Source organism: Spinacia oleracea, chromosome 4, assembly GCF_020520425.1.
Source record: "Spinacia oleracea cultivar Varoflay chromosome 4, BTI_SOV_V1, whole genome shotgun sequence".
Lineage (NCBI taxonomy): Eukaryota > Viridiplantae > Streptophyta > Magnoliopsida > Caryophyllales > Amaranthaceae > Spinacia > Spinacia oleracea.
The window spans coordinates 64,413,610-64,428,434 of NC_079490.1; the positions used below are offsets into that span (position 1 = coordinate 64,413,610).

At 38.5% G+C, this 14,825-nt stretch overlaps 1 long non-coding RNA gene across 7 annotated transcripts; it reads right to left on the reverse strand.

Annotated features, from left to right (window-relative positions):
• Positions 1 to 1,517: 1,517 nt before the first annotated feature.
• Positions 1,518 to 7,036, reverse strand: LOC110799592 (uncharacterized). 7 transcript variants are annotated; one of them, XR_002536421.2, is made up of 8 exons: positions 6,686 to 7,026; positions 6,505 to 6,564; positions 6,308 to 6,399; positions 5,395 to 5,545; positions 4,251 to 4,307; positions 3,877 to 4,052; positions 2,349 to 2,734; positions 1,518 to 1,935 (listed from the first exon to the last, which is right to left on the reverse strand). It is a non-coding gene; the product is annotated as an uncharacterized lncRNA (long non-coding RNA). The 7 variants fall into 7 exon arrangements; XR_008932336.1 differs by having other exon boundaries at positions 5,372 to 5,545; positions 6,505 to 6,599; XR_002536418.2 differs by having other exon boundaries at positions 5,372 to 5,545; positions 6,686 to 7,025.
• Positions 7,037 to 14,825: the final 7,789 nt, after the last annotated feature.

Below are 14,825 nucleotides of genomic sequence, written 5' to 3' on the forward strand. Positions count from 1 at the left end.
CGGGGTCGACTTTAGAGACGATCTTTTAAAAGCACCCACAACACCAACTCCACAAGCTGAAAAGTGGAAGGGTAAAAAGGCTGAAGCAGCATCCAAGGTCCATGAGGGCAACGCTTTAGAAGCTCCTCATGGTCAGTTCCAAAATTCAAGTCATTTCAACAAAGGTAACACTAATCAACGCAACTTCTAGAGCAGGCCCCAGAGGGTTTTCACTAATCTGGGTATGTCCTATTCGGACGCTTTAGACCGGTTGGTAGAGAACTGATTACTCCTATCGGTCCAAAAGAGGATCCTCCGGTTGACAAAAGATCCAAAAGCTGGGACCCAAACGCCTATTGCAAGTTCCAATGGGTAAATGGGCATGACATTGAAAACTGTTTCAAGCTTAAGCATCTAATCCAGAACAAGGTAGACAACAAGACACTACCTTTGCCTCCGGGAGCCAAGAAACCTCCATCGGTCCTAGCCATCTCCAATGATTGCGGAGATGAGGAAGATGACTTCCCATATAACATGATTTCTACAATTTACAAGCCATCTTTCGAACAAGTGGTCGCAAACTTCCACCATTTGATGCCACACCTTTATGATTGGGTGATCCCCAAGCCTCGTAACCTCTGACATCCAAGTTAACATTTGTCCTCTTTCAACCCTCAAGGCCATAGGGTTCATTGAGTATGCTCTAATGCTAACCATGGAATAAGCAATCAGGCTTCATGGTGTTTCATACAAAATTCTGGGGGTCCTGGAGCTGGTCTTCTTTGTTGGGTCCTACCGTAACAAAGATGAGTTCATGGTCATCGACATACCGGCTAATTTTGATGTTCTATTCGGGGGATCCTGACTCGAGGAGCTACTAGACGGTCCTTCCTGATTTAATTCACACCCAATGGATTCAACTACAAAAGCACCCTCATCAGGCAAACACTGGCTCTGCGCCAAGGAGAGGATGAATCAATCCATGACTATTACTACCGGTGGATTGTCCTTGCTTACAATATCCGACCTAGCCTGCTAGTAGGAAGATTCATCAAAATGTTCCTCATGAGTCTCAACATTGCAAACAAGAGCTTCTTTGCTTCATTTCCATACAGTTCCTGGCACTAAGTCTGGGATCAAGCTTCGAAGATCTATTGCAACAACCTCTTCTACTACAATGATGATGATGAAGACATCTGGGAATATCCTGATAACTACATTTATGATTAGGGTTTTTCAAGTCCAGAGTCTGTCTTTCAATTTTCAAGTCCTAGTGACGAGTCAAACACTAGTAGAAAAAATGTCATTTGCAGCGCGCGTAAAAGGGGCTTTTTTTAGCGTTTTTGAGCGCTGTAATTGTGATAGCTGCAAATAGTGGGCTTTTATTTGCAGCGAACAAAAACGCTGCAAAAAGCCATTAATTACAACGCATGGTATTTCACACGCGCTACAAAAAGTCCACTTTTCGCAGCCCTTTGCAGTTCGCAAGCGTTGCAAAAAGAAGTTTCAAAGCCACATATCTGAAACTATTCGCAGCATCCACTCAAGAGTACGCGTTGAAAATAGTATATTTATTTTACAAAAAAAAGAATCAGATGAACAATCCATTGGCAGAATAATCCCGAGTGAAATAACCAAATGCAATACACCCACCACCTGATTATAGCAATAAACACCAAGCCACCATCACATTCTAAGCCAAACCAACAATTGATATTCAATCAATCTACATATTACATCAACATTCCTATCCTAATTAAAACAATCATATGAACAATACTCAGTACCTGACTAAATCAATAAACACAAAATGGCAACCAATGAAATGAAAGCCAGGAGAGACATGCTTATGGCTGCTGCTGATGAATCTGTGAAAATGTTGTCTGCTCCCTCCCGCATTATGTTTGTAATAGGAATCGCCGAAGAAGCGGATGATAGTAAACAGTATGTTGTTATCTGCAAATACACACGTGTCTCAGATTTCAATTAAGGTTCTACAGATCAAGAAATTTCAATGTATCCAGATCATTGAACTAGTAAGTAATGATAACATTGAAAAACTTAATTAACTAATTTAAGAAAAGTTGACCATCAAAAGAGCAAGTTGGCTGAAAGTGGCTTGATTAACACAATCGACATTACAGTCAGGCAAAGAAATGAAAACCATTATACATAGAAGTCAATTTGTTTTTTTGAAACGGGTTTCAGGTTCCAACATCCTGATATCCTCGGTACATTCCTAACTAATGGAAGAACACAAAATTGCCAGTCGTAAAAATCTACTTAGCTAAAAAATGCTGCTCAAGTCTTTTCAACAGTAGAAAACTACTACAAACTAATCCACAAGATCAGCAAATGCTTTGAAATACCTGAATCAAATTATCGTGGTGCAGCGTACGCTTGCTGGGATGCATCATTCGGTGGATAACCAGGTTGAGGCTGGGGAGATAAGGTTTTTCCATAAGCACCAGGTGCACCAGTAGGAGCAGTAGCATATCTACCAGATTGAGGAGCCGCTGCTGACTAGTCATAACCAGGTTGTGTTGGAGCTGGCTGAGCATAGCCTTGTTGTGTCCCAGCAGGTGCAACACTATAAGCTTGTTGTCCAGCCGCTGCAGCATAAGCTGATGGATCTACTTGACCCTGATACCCATAAGTTGCAGCGCTAGCTGCAGCAGTAGCTTGGCACACGAGGACGGTAGCCTTGCTGGCTGTAGTTATTATTATTAGAGAATTGTGACGGTCTCCCAGGCATCTAGGGAAATTGAGAGAAAAGGATTAGTAGTTTACAAGTTCATAAAAGCAATGATATGACTGATTAATATATAGCCAATGATAAAAAAAAATGCTCAAATATCGTATTATGAGCAAAATTGCAAAGTGGTATCCATAACTGTACAAATAATCATCGCAGTTAAAGAGGTTATATTCTAGAATCAGAAATTCAAGAACATGGAACAACAGCAGCAGCAGAGTTGAATAAACATATAACAAGAACAGCAACCACCTGGACTGGAAAAAGTTTAACTTACAACAATCTTTCATCTTTTAGCATGAAAAGTAAAATACATCCTACAAATAAATGAAACAAAACGAGCATATGATGTCATGGCATTCACAACTGAATTTCTCAAAAGAACCCTATGTACACAAGAATATGTAAATAATTTATACTCCGTGCTTACTTAAATCTTATGTACTCAGCAATCATGATCACTTATACTAATGACAAGCTTTGAAATCCGTATAACTAAAGCATAAAAACTTCAACAACGCCAGGAGCTAGAATACCCAACAATATTCTGATATTCTCCACAATATATCACCTTTAGTAACTTAGTATTATGGAGGCATAAGCAATCATAGAAGAAAATCAGGCATTTATGTAAAGCGTGACAGAAAACCTTCACCCGGAAATAGAGAGGTAACAATAATATGAGCAACGCTAAAATTCATATACACTAAAATCGGCATGCGTCGCATTCTTCAAATATTGGCCTGATACATAAGATAAATTACATGCTTCTACAGGGTAATAAAATGACGAGTAAAAAAAGAGAACAGGTGAAATGTACCGATCTTTCATATATCATGGGACTTTCAACACTCTCATCCATACAAACAATTGTCCTGGAGCTGGCCCATTCAAGGCTAGGCCAAATCAGGCCTGGCTCAGTAACTAAACAGAGTTAGGTCACATGGGGCACGATACGGCATATATGCACATTACCATCCCTTTAAATATGACCTTTAACCAAACAGGTGGTAAAGGCTCGAGCGCATACAAGAAAATTTTAGGCTTGGAACATCTCAGCAAAAGTCATCCATCTTATATAGAAGAAAGTGCAAATTTTAGTTAACAAGAAGCATACCATAATTAACATAGATTTCACTTACAGGAGTTGATGAAATTGCTGTGTCACCAGACCTAGGAAGGAAACTGATTGCCAAACCCATGGATACCAGCACTAGGAGATGGACCCAGATTCTGCGGACTCATAGGCTGCCATGCATTTGGTGATCCCTGACCACCAATAGGACCAGGAATATTGGGATTAGAAGCTGCCGCTGGCCTGAGAAAAAAAATAGGCAGGCATCAACTGGAAGATTGTCGCATCAACTGAAGTAATGTTTACATAAAGGTCATCTGACCAATTTAAGTTATCATTTGTTTAATTAATTTTTGAAATTAATAACAAAACAAACCTTGAACTCCCACCCCCCCACCCCTCAAAGAAGAAGAAATTTCTCAAAATAGAAAAGCACAGTACCTGATCCCTGATGTTGGGGAAGGAGCGAAACCTAGCCCTCCAAAAGCAAGACCATCCCTAAGAAATGCAAAAAAATAAAGTTAATATACACCACCTTCATAACCCCCTTTCTCAACCAAGAAATACATCATCTGTAGTGAAGGGTGAATCAGTTGCAGGCTAGCAGCCTATTGTTCAACATCTATCCAAAGCATTGACAGTATGACACACAACAAATTCATACCTGAATCCTATATTCCAGTTAGTAACATGACAAGAAACCAAGTTAATCCACTAAACCAAAGGGTCTATATGTTAGATATGAACTCCCAAAGTAGGGAGAAGTACACCATCTTCATTGGAATAATGGGGACACGATGCAAGATTATCAATCTCTAATTGACAGTTAAACAGGAATATATTGTATAGAGGGCATTATCTGCAGGTCCCATTAAGATGCCGGCTACAGAACAACAGACATAATGTTCAGCAGACTAAAAGCTAACATTGAAATGGATATAATCATAAAAGTGCCAAAGACGCCAAATAAGAAAAATGTAACAAGTCAAATGAATAAACAGCTAGCAAACTCTACCCAAAACAAAAGATAATTACAAGACACATGGAAAGTCAAAGGGAGTGGAACCTATCAAGAAAACAGAATTATATAGTTGTGTATTACAAATTGGGATTATTTGTTACAGTTTGTATCAATTAACTCGCCGTTGGATCATCAACTCCATTAAAAACTGTTTTAGAAGATGAAACAAACCATTTGAACGGAACTTGACAATAAAATAAGAAACAGATCTCAAAGAACCAAAAGTTGGAGAACAAAATAACCCAATTGCACGGGTCAAAGAAAATCTCATCACAGGTGATTTAAATATACGAAAATCAAACAAATACGAATTGTGTGAATTCCAAATAACCAGACAGAAGTATATTTGTGGTATTGATATTCTAACACGATTTATGTTTCTTGTAGATGCTTATTAAAGAGTTTAGGTAAATATTCAGTGACTAGAGGCATTCATTTACTCACCACTGCTATGACATCAACAATAATTCTAGAACCAACCTCTAGGAAAACAAATTGCCATACTTTTTATTCAAGAATTGAAAACCTAATTATAACCAACCAAGAGAAAGGTCTATTAATCACTCTTTGGGAGCCCATCAATACTGTAACCATCCTTTTTGAGGTCTGATAGGACGGCGAAAATGGAGGCAAACACATTAAGGTATGCAGCAGTTCCAACGTTTCCTTTATCTGGAGGGAAGCTGAAGACTGTAATGGTTGGCTTCTTGTCAGCCTGCAAACATTTATGTCATCAAATATCATTCCCAGTTGAGCAATTTTAGATAAAGCGACAGGTGAATATCAAGATACTATTACTACAACAATTTTAAAAATATTAAGAAACACAAGGAGAGACACTAGCTAAGTCTCAGTCAAAAATGAAAGATATGATAGAACTCAGACCCTGATAAGGAAATACTACTGCTGGATTGTGAACCAGGTAAGTCAATCTTCAAGAGAGGTCTATTACAACTAAAATCAACAATGCAAGTGACAACAAAAACATTAAAATGTGCCGTGAATTCAATAACTCTGCAAATCAAATGTTTGGTGTTCTTCAAATTAATCAAATGTATATAATTTTGGAAGAACAAATCACATTAATCAAATGTTTGGTATTCTTCAAAATTAATCAAATATAAATAATTTTGGAAGATCAAATCACATTAATCAAATAAATCAAATTTTTAGGGAGAATCAAATGTAGAAAACTTTGAAAGATATTCTAAAGTTCAAATCTTGCACTGTTTTTTTTAGCTTGCCTGGAAGGTGTCTGTTTGAGGACCCACAACCCTCCTTCATTACTTCAAAGTAACAAATCAAACGAAATAAATCAATTCACAAATCAAACGAAGAAAAATGAATCAACAGATTGAATAAATTAACTAATCAACCAAACAAACAAAAATAACATACAGAATAAATTAACTAATCAACCAAACAAACAACGAAAACAACAATTTATTGGAAATGAATTATTCCTAAAACTACACACCTTTAGGCATCCTCATCTTATTCTCGAACTTCCCCTGCATTTAACGAAGCACGCCAGCTTCATCTACAAGTTCATCCAGACTCTTCTGTATACTTTTTATGAATTTATTTCAGTTTTATTCAGAACAAAAATAACGAATTAGGGGAAAGAAAATCTGAAAAGGGCATAAGATTTAGGAGAGAGAAAGAGGAACAAACCTGAAATTTAGGATCTTTGATAGCAGCGGCGAGTTCGTCTTCTCAGTAGTCTCCGTTCACCTTCGGTTGAGTTTTTTGTGTAAAATCAACAAAATCTAGGTCAGGAAAATTGATACCAAAAATCACAGATCTGATGATAAAAGAAACCATAAAACACTTTATGATAACGACGACATCCAACCTTAACGCTGAGAGTTGCTCCAAAATGTAGTGGAAAAACACCAATCCATGACCTAATTTATGGAATTCTTGGTAAATTAGCACCGAAATTCGCTCAATCTCTGATGGCAACGAAGACTTTCCTTCGAACACCGGTAAAACGAAGGATTCAAACCTTAACAAAGTGTAGATCTGAAGGTTATAGAGAGAGAGAGAGAGAGGGAGGAATGATAAGGTTTGGGGGGGAATGCCGGAGAGTTCGAGAAACAGCTGGGTTGAAAACGATTATCACAGCGCGTCCATTTCAAGACTAAGTTGCAATTACACTACTTAATCACAGCTTCCACTCACCCCCGCGCTGCGAGAACTTTTTATTATTTTTTTCAGTTATTTTGCAGCGTTTAGAATTCATACAAGTTGTTAAAAATCCATTAAATCTTTGACCCGTATTGACTAAAGACTTTTCGCATCTATCATGTATCGTGTGGGTTGCAAATGGTGGGTTGCAAATGGCATTTTTTCTACTAGTGAAGAGTCTAGGGTTAAAGTCTTGCATCAATCAAGTGCCCTTAGAGGCCGAACTTCAAGTCAAAGATGTCGATGTAATGATTTCTAATCTCAATAATACTTCAATTTCATCCTACTCTTCATGTCCAACTTAAAAACACATTCCTAATTCAAACAACTTTGCTTCTCAAGAAACTAACCTTGAAATCTTAAAAGCTATGGAAAATCATGATAGCAGGACGCCCATAATTGAGGAAACAGAAAAAGTTAACCTTTCTAACAACAGTAATCTAAAACTAGTCCAGATTAGTTTAACTCCATCTCAAGCAGAGCAAGATGATCTGGTCAAGCTACTTTCAAAGTACATAGAGGTCTTCGCATGGTCCAATCATGATATGACAGGGGTAGATCCAAGCATCGGTCATCATACAATTCCCCTCATTCGAGGTTCAAAGCGCATTTAGCAGAAACTCCGTTGCATGAAATCGAAAGTTTCCCTCAAAATTCAAGAAGAGGTCTCTAAGCAATTAGAGGCCGAGTTTATTCGAGAGTCCAAGTATCTATAATGGATTGCAAATGTAGTACCGGTTCCGAAAAAGGATGGAAAAGTTCGAATGTGTGTCGATTTCAAAGATCTTAAGAGGGCCAACCCTAAAGACGATTTTCCACTTTCACACATTGACATTTTGGTTGACAACACAGAAAATCATGCCTTACTCTCTTTGATGGACGGGTATGCAGGCTACAATCAGATTCCCGTGGCAGAGGAAGACATGGAGTAAACAACCTTCATCACTCGGTGGGGTACATATTGCTACACAGTTATGCCATTCGGACTAAAGCACGCGGTGGCTACTTATCAAAGAACATCCACAACCATCATTAGTGACATGATGCAAAGGGAAATTGAGGTGCATGTCAATGACATGATCGTCAAATCCAAAGAACGTCATGCACATACAATAGTGCTTCTAAAATTCTTCAACAGACTCAGACCATATAATATGAGGCTCAATCCTAAAAAATATACATTTGGGGTAACGTCAGGCAAGTTTCTCGGGTATGTCATCAGTTCTCGGGCCATCGAGGCTGACCCTTCCAAAATAAAGGCCATTCTAGATATGAAACTGCCAGAGAATGAAAAAGAAATTCGGGGGTTCTTTGGAAAATTACAATACATCAGTAGATTCATCTCAAAGCTCACCATGATCTGTGAGCCAGTGTTTCGAAAACTACGCAAGAGTGAGCCTAAGGTATGGGACAATGACTGTCAACATGAATTTGACGAAATCAAGGGCTATCTTTCAAATCCGCCAGCGTTGAAGACGAAAATACCGTGTATCGCACATAGGCTTTATCTTAAAACGACTGACTCAGCAGTTGGGGCCATGCTCGTCCAAGAAATCGAAGGCAAAGAAAATATCGTGTACTATTTGAGCAAGAACCTACTCTAGTATGAAACCAGATATACTCAACTCGAAAGGCTCAGTATCACCTTGGTTTGGGCCACAAAGAAAATCAGACACTATATGCTCTCTCATACAGTGCATATAATTTCCAAAGAAGATCCTCTCAAGGTCTTATTCGAAAAACCGGCTCTCAATGGACGGCTATCTAGATGGTTGGTTATGCTAGCTGAATTTGATCTGAAATACATCCCTCAAAAGTCTATCAAGGGTTCAACCGTCTCTGATTTCCTAGATGATTTTCCTATTGAAGTTGAGGAAGAAAGTTACGGCCTACCCGATGAGAAAATTCTAATGACAAGTGATGACAGTTGGTCGTTGCACTTTGATGGTGCTTCTAATCAATGCGGATGCGGTGTCGAAGTAATCCTAATAGCTCCTGACGGCACTCACACTCCAATCTCTGCAAAGCTACAATTCAATGTTACATCATATGTTGAATATATAAATGTGGTAGTCAAAGCGGCCAACAAGAATGTCAAGACTATCATCATGAAAAAGATAACCAATTATAAAGATTGTCCTAGAAACTACACTTTGAATTGTTGCGGTATCGAACTTCAATTCGCACTTCAACTGGCGCAACTCCATTTACATTTGTCTATGTGAAGGAAATAATGCCCTTGGTCCAAGTATGCATTCAATGCTAAGTCTAATAAATGCGGTTCAGTATTACTTAACAAGTTAATAATTAAGTGAGATCAAGTGAACTGAATGCCTAGCTAGAGGCCGCTTCAGTTCAAGTGAAATTAATAATATTAATCCACGACTTACTCTTGACTGAACCCGTAGGGTCACATAAATAGTAACTGAAAGGATCAAGTATTTAAGTGAATATATTATTCATTAAGTACTCCATTTATGAACATTTAGAAACGACGGATCTCGGTTCCAGTGGGAGCTGAAATCGTCAAAAGGCAAAATAAAGAATAGTCTGGAATTGATGATATAGACGGAAACAGAAATATGGTTCATGACGGAAATATAAATATTATCTAAGTCGTGGATGTTGCCGGAAACGGAAACATGGATCGTATCGGAAAATATTATCGGAAATAGAAATATTGCCGGAATCGAAAATATTGCCGGAAACGAAAATATTACCGGAATCGGAAATATTTTCGGAATCGGAAATATTAACGGAAACGTAAATATTTGTTCGAAATGGAAATTAATTCCGGAATCGGAAAACGAATCGGAAGCTCGACGAGCGACAAGCCGGCAAGCGAGCCGGCCCATCACTCGACAAGCAAAGGCAACATCCATTAGGCCGCGCCCTGCGACCAAGGCCGCAGCCATGAGGCCGCGCCAAGCTACAAGCAAGGCAGCAACCCCATGGGCCGCGCCAAGTCTGCGACAAGGCAGCAGCACATGGGCTGCGCCTAGCTCACGTGCAGCAGCTGCGAGGCATGCGAGGAGTGGGCCCCAGCGCCATGGGCCGAGGTAACTCGGGCAACCCACGTGGGCCATAGTGGCTGTGTGGGGTTGTTCGTCTTGGGCTCCAAGAAATATCCGATTGCTTAATTCCCAAGGAACCTTGGATTAAGTATTCCTAGTTTTACTTGAATTCAAATAATTTAGAGTTTAATTATAGTTGCAATTATAATTGAATAAGAGTTTCAATCCTATTAGGTTTGGTAATTTTATTCCTAGTAAAACTCAAATTCTTTATTTCCTACACTATAAATATAGAGCTCAGGCCTCATAATTATACACATCAATTGAATTGAAATCATATTCTTTATTCCCATTGTGTTCAAGGGAGAACATAATACGTACAAGCCCGCCCGAATACATAAATCCTTATGTAAAATCCTAGTTGGTTAAACCTAAGGCGGATCCGAACGTGCTGTGGACTTTCTACGGAGGAGCAACATTTGGGGCTCTAAAGACTTGTTCTTGTTCGGTTGCATAGCGCGGGCATGCGACGACGAGCAAGGGAGCTCGTCACCCACGTGGTACGATGCAGCGAGCAAGCACAAGCATGCGCGCGCGGGCACGAGCCTGTGCGGTGTGTGCTGTGCGGGTGATCGAGAAAGGCGACGATGCATCGTAGCGCAAGGCAAGAGGCAATGAAGCAGCACAACGAGGAAGGGAGCTCGCGTGACGCTGCGCTAAGCCCCCTGCCCAGCGCGCAACAACAAGCACAACAAGTGCTGGTGCGTTGCTTGATGTGGTGCGTCACTCGGCCAGCAACAAAGCAGGCCATGGGCGCTGCGGCGTGGCTTGCTTGGCGAGGCGTGGGCTTCGGCCTACGGCCTTACCTTGGCACTTTGGGTCGTTTTTTATGTTTCGGTTGAAAACGATATTAATTAAATTTAATTTCGTAATTTAATTTTTTCTCGAAATTTAATTTTAATTAATTTAATAATTATAAATTATTTTATACTAATTTTTACAATAAAATTAAAAACCTCGATAAAATTTAATTAATTAAATTTAATCAACAGAAAATAATATTAAGGGATTTAAAAATTATTTTATATGAGCTTTAAATTTTAATTAAATTTGTATGTTTCCGGTTGGACTAGGAAATACAACTTTATGTTTAAAATTTGTAAAGCATGTAAATTCTTGGTTTTAGTGGGAGCTATTAGTCATTAAACTCTTGATTAGGTCTACGTTCCTTTAAGGTTAAAACAACTCGATTAGAACTAATAAGGTTGAATAATTTGTAGATTGTTGGAACCTTTGATTAGTTGCTGCAAATGTTTATGTGATGGATGAATTTTTCTACTAACTTGCTATGTGGGCCATTCATTGATAAATGAATGGATGAATGGTATATTGTCAATGCACTATTTTGCAGGTTATGAAAAGTGACTAGTATGGCCCAAGTAGGATAGAAAATATGGTATGCGTACCATTAATTTGAATGTAAAATTGGTCTAATGCACCAAAGTTTTATTTAAATATGGTCTGCGTACCATCAAATAGTTGTAATTAGATTCAATTATAGCATATCCTATTTGATGAAAATGGCGCCTCCCATGGTGAAATTCAAGACGGAGTTTCCAATCCATTTTCAAGACAGAGTTTGAAGTTGAAGATTCAAGATGAAGTCGGGCCATACTAGATCACATTTAAATCTTATGCATGATTTAAGTTATTTATTGCTTTAAATATTTCTTAATTATGCATGAGATTATGGATTGATTATGTTGCATGATTAAGGATTTTAGTTCACTTAAAATCTAACCAACATAGTAAGAGCCCTAAGTTCCAAACATTAAAAAAATAAATTGAGTTAAAAGGTGCCATGCCAAAATAACACTTACTTGGATAACCTTTACATCAATCTAATTAATAGTTTTCCGCCATAGCGAGGTGTTACTTGTTGATTCTAAAGGGATAAGGTACACAAATAATTGTGAGTACATGTTAGTTTTGGTGAAACTCAACGATATAGGGAAGGAGTCCTTTTATGTCATGGCAAACGGGATAGGTTTACCTAATAAGTTCTTAGACGTACCTATCAACCAAGAGTAGTTTCTAGACTATTAGCAAAGGATTTACTTACCTAAAATATTTTAGAATTGAGTTTAAATACATAATGTGCTTAATTCTTCAATGATTTCAGATTCTTGGATTCATTTTATTTACACCTGTCGGAACACAAAACTCGAATAAAATGCTTGATAAATATTGAATTATGCATGAATGCTAGAATTTAAGTTTATTAAGAGAAAATATGAATGGTTATTTATTTGTTTATTATTTTCAATTGTAGTTTTAACTATGGAAAAAAACAATTCATTCAACATCCGATCAATTCTCGAAAAGGAGAAGTTAAGCGGGAAAAACTTCCTTCACTGGCAAAGGAACTTGCCAATAGTTCTTATGCAGGAAAAAAAGGAGTATGTCCTGGAAGGGGCAATGCCCAAAGCTGCGGGCGAAGGGGTCACTCAGGCAGCCCTCAATCGTTGGATTGATGCGAACAAGGATGTAAAAAGTCTAATGCTTGCAACCATGAGTGCAGATCTACATAAAGCGTTCATCAACTCAGATGGTTTCACAATCATCAGTGAGTTAAAGAACATGTTCCAAGATCTGGCTCGAGTCGAAAGATTTGAGACTCATAGGAAAATTCTTGACACCAAGCTCAAGAAGGGCGAACCCGTAAGTCCACATGCTCTCAAGATGATTGGATTAATTGAGAATATGAGTCGGCTGGATCAGCAGTTCTCTCAAGAAATGGTTGTAGACACCATCCTCCATTCTCTTCATGGTGGGTATGATCACTTCAAGCTGAACTACAACATGAAAAGTTTGGACAAAACGCTCACTGAGCTTCACGGTATGTTGAAGACCGCTGAAAAGACGCTGAAAAGTGATAAGCAAGATGTGGTTATGGTGCGTGGGGGCAAGTTCAAGAAATCTGGCAAGAAGAGGAATGATAAGAAAGGTGGGAAGAAAGCCAGCCCAACTAAGCAAACTAGCGGCACCAAGACTGAAAAGAAGAAGGTGAGCCAACCCACTTCTGAGTCGGAATGCTTCTACTGCAAGAACATGGGTCATTCGAAGAGAGATTGCTTGAAGCTAAAGGAAGATCAGAAGAACAGAACTGTCGTTCCATCTTCAGGTATTTTTGGTATAGAATGTATACATACAAATTCAACTTCTTGGGTATTAGATACAGGTTCTGGCTCACACTTATGTTCCAATTCACAAGGACTAAGAAGAATTAGAAAGTTAAGCAAGGGTGAAGTCGACCTACGAGTGGGAAATGGAGCAAGGATTGTTGCATTAGCTGTAGGAACTTATTATTTGTCGTTGCCCTCTAGGCTAGTTTTGGAACTAGAAGAGTGTTTCCATGTTCCAAGTCTTACTAAAAACATCATTTATGTTTCTTACTTAGACGCTAAGGTATTTAGCTTTTTAATAAAAGACAATAGTTGCTCATTTTATTTTAAAGAGATGTTTTATGGAAATGCTAGATTAGTCAATGGACTTTATGTGCTAGATCACGACAAACAAGTTTATAACATAAATACCAAAAAGGCCAAAAAGAATAATCCAGATCTCACGTATCTATGGCATTGTCGATTAGGCCATATTAACATGAAGCGCATAGAAAAACTTTAAAAGGAAGGAATTCTAGAACCATTTGACGTAGAGGATTATGGTAAATGTGAATCATGCTTACTTGGAAAAATGACAAAGCAACCTTTCTCTAAAGTTAGAGAAAAAGCAACTGATCTATTGGGTTTAATCCATACAGATGTATGTGGACCAATGAGTTCGAATGCTAGAGGTGGTTTAAGCTACTTTATGACTTTCAATGATGACTTCAATAAATACGGTTATGTCTACCTAATGAAGCATAAGTCTGATTCCTTTGAAAAATTCAAGGAATTTCAGAGTGAAGTAGAGAATCAATTAGGCAAGAAGATTAAAGCAATGCGGTCTGATAGAGGCGGTGAATATGTTACCTATGAATTTGATGACCATTTGAAAGAATGTGTAATCTTGTCCGAATTGACTCCTCCAGGAACACCTCAATGGAATGGTGTGTCAGAACGGAGGAACATGACCTTGCCATACATGGTTCGATCAATGATGGGTCAGGCCGAACTTCCAATAAAATTTAGGGGACATGCACTAAACACAACTGCACTCACACTAAATAGAGCTCCGACTAAAGATGTCGAAAAGACTCCATCTCAGTTATGGTTTGGGAAGCCTCCAAATGTGTCTTTTCTTAAGATTTGGGGTTGTAAAGTATACGTCAAACGATTAATTTCAGACAAACTTCAACCGAAATCTGACAAATGTATCCTTGTGGGCTACCCAAAGGAAACAAAGGGGTATTACTTCTACAATACATCTGAGAACAACGTGCTTGTTGCTCGAGATGGTATCTTTTCGGAAAGAGATCATATTTCCAAAATGACAAGTGGGAGAAAAGTAGACCTCGGAGAAATTCGAGTCTAACAACAAACTCTAAAGAATTCTCAAGATGACATTCATGATGAAACTCAGAGATCTTTAGAAGTATCTGGTGAGAATCAAGAACCAACTAGAAATGTAACCCCGCGTAGATCGCAAAGATATAGGTCTCAACCGGAAAGATACATAGGTATTTTGATGAACGAGAGCCATGAAATTCTATTGCTGGAAAGCGATGAACCTGCGACTTACAAACAAGCTATGACGAGCCCTAGCTCCAAGTAGTGGCAAGAAGCTATA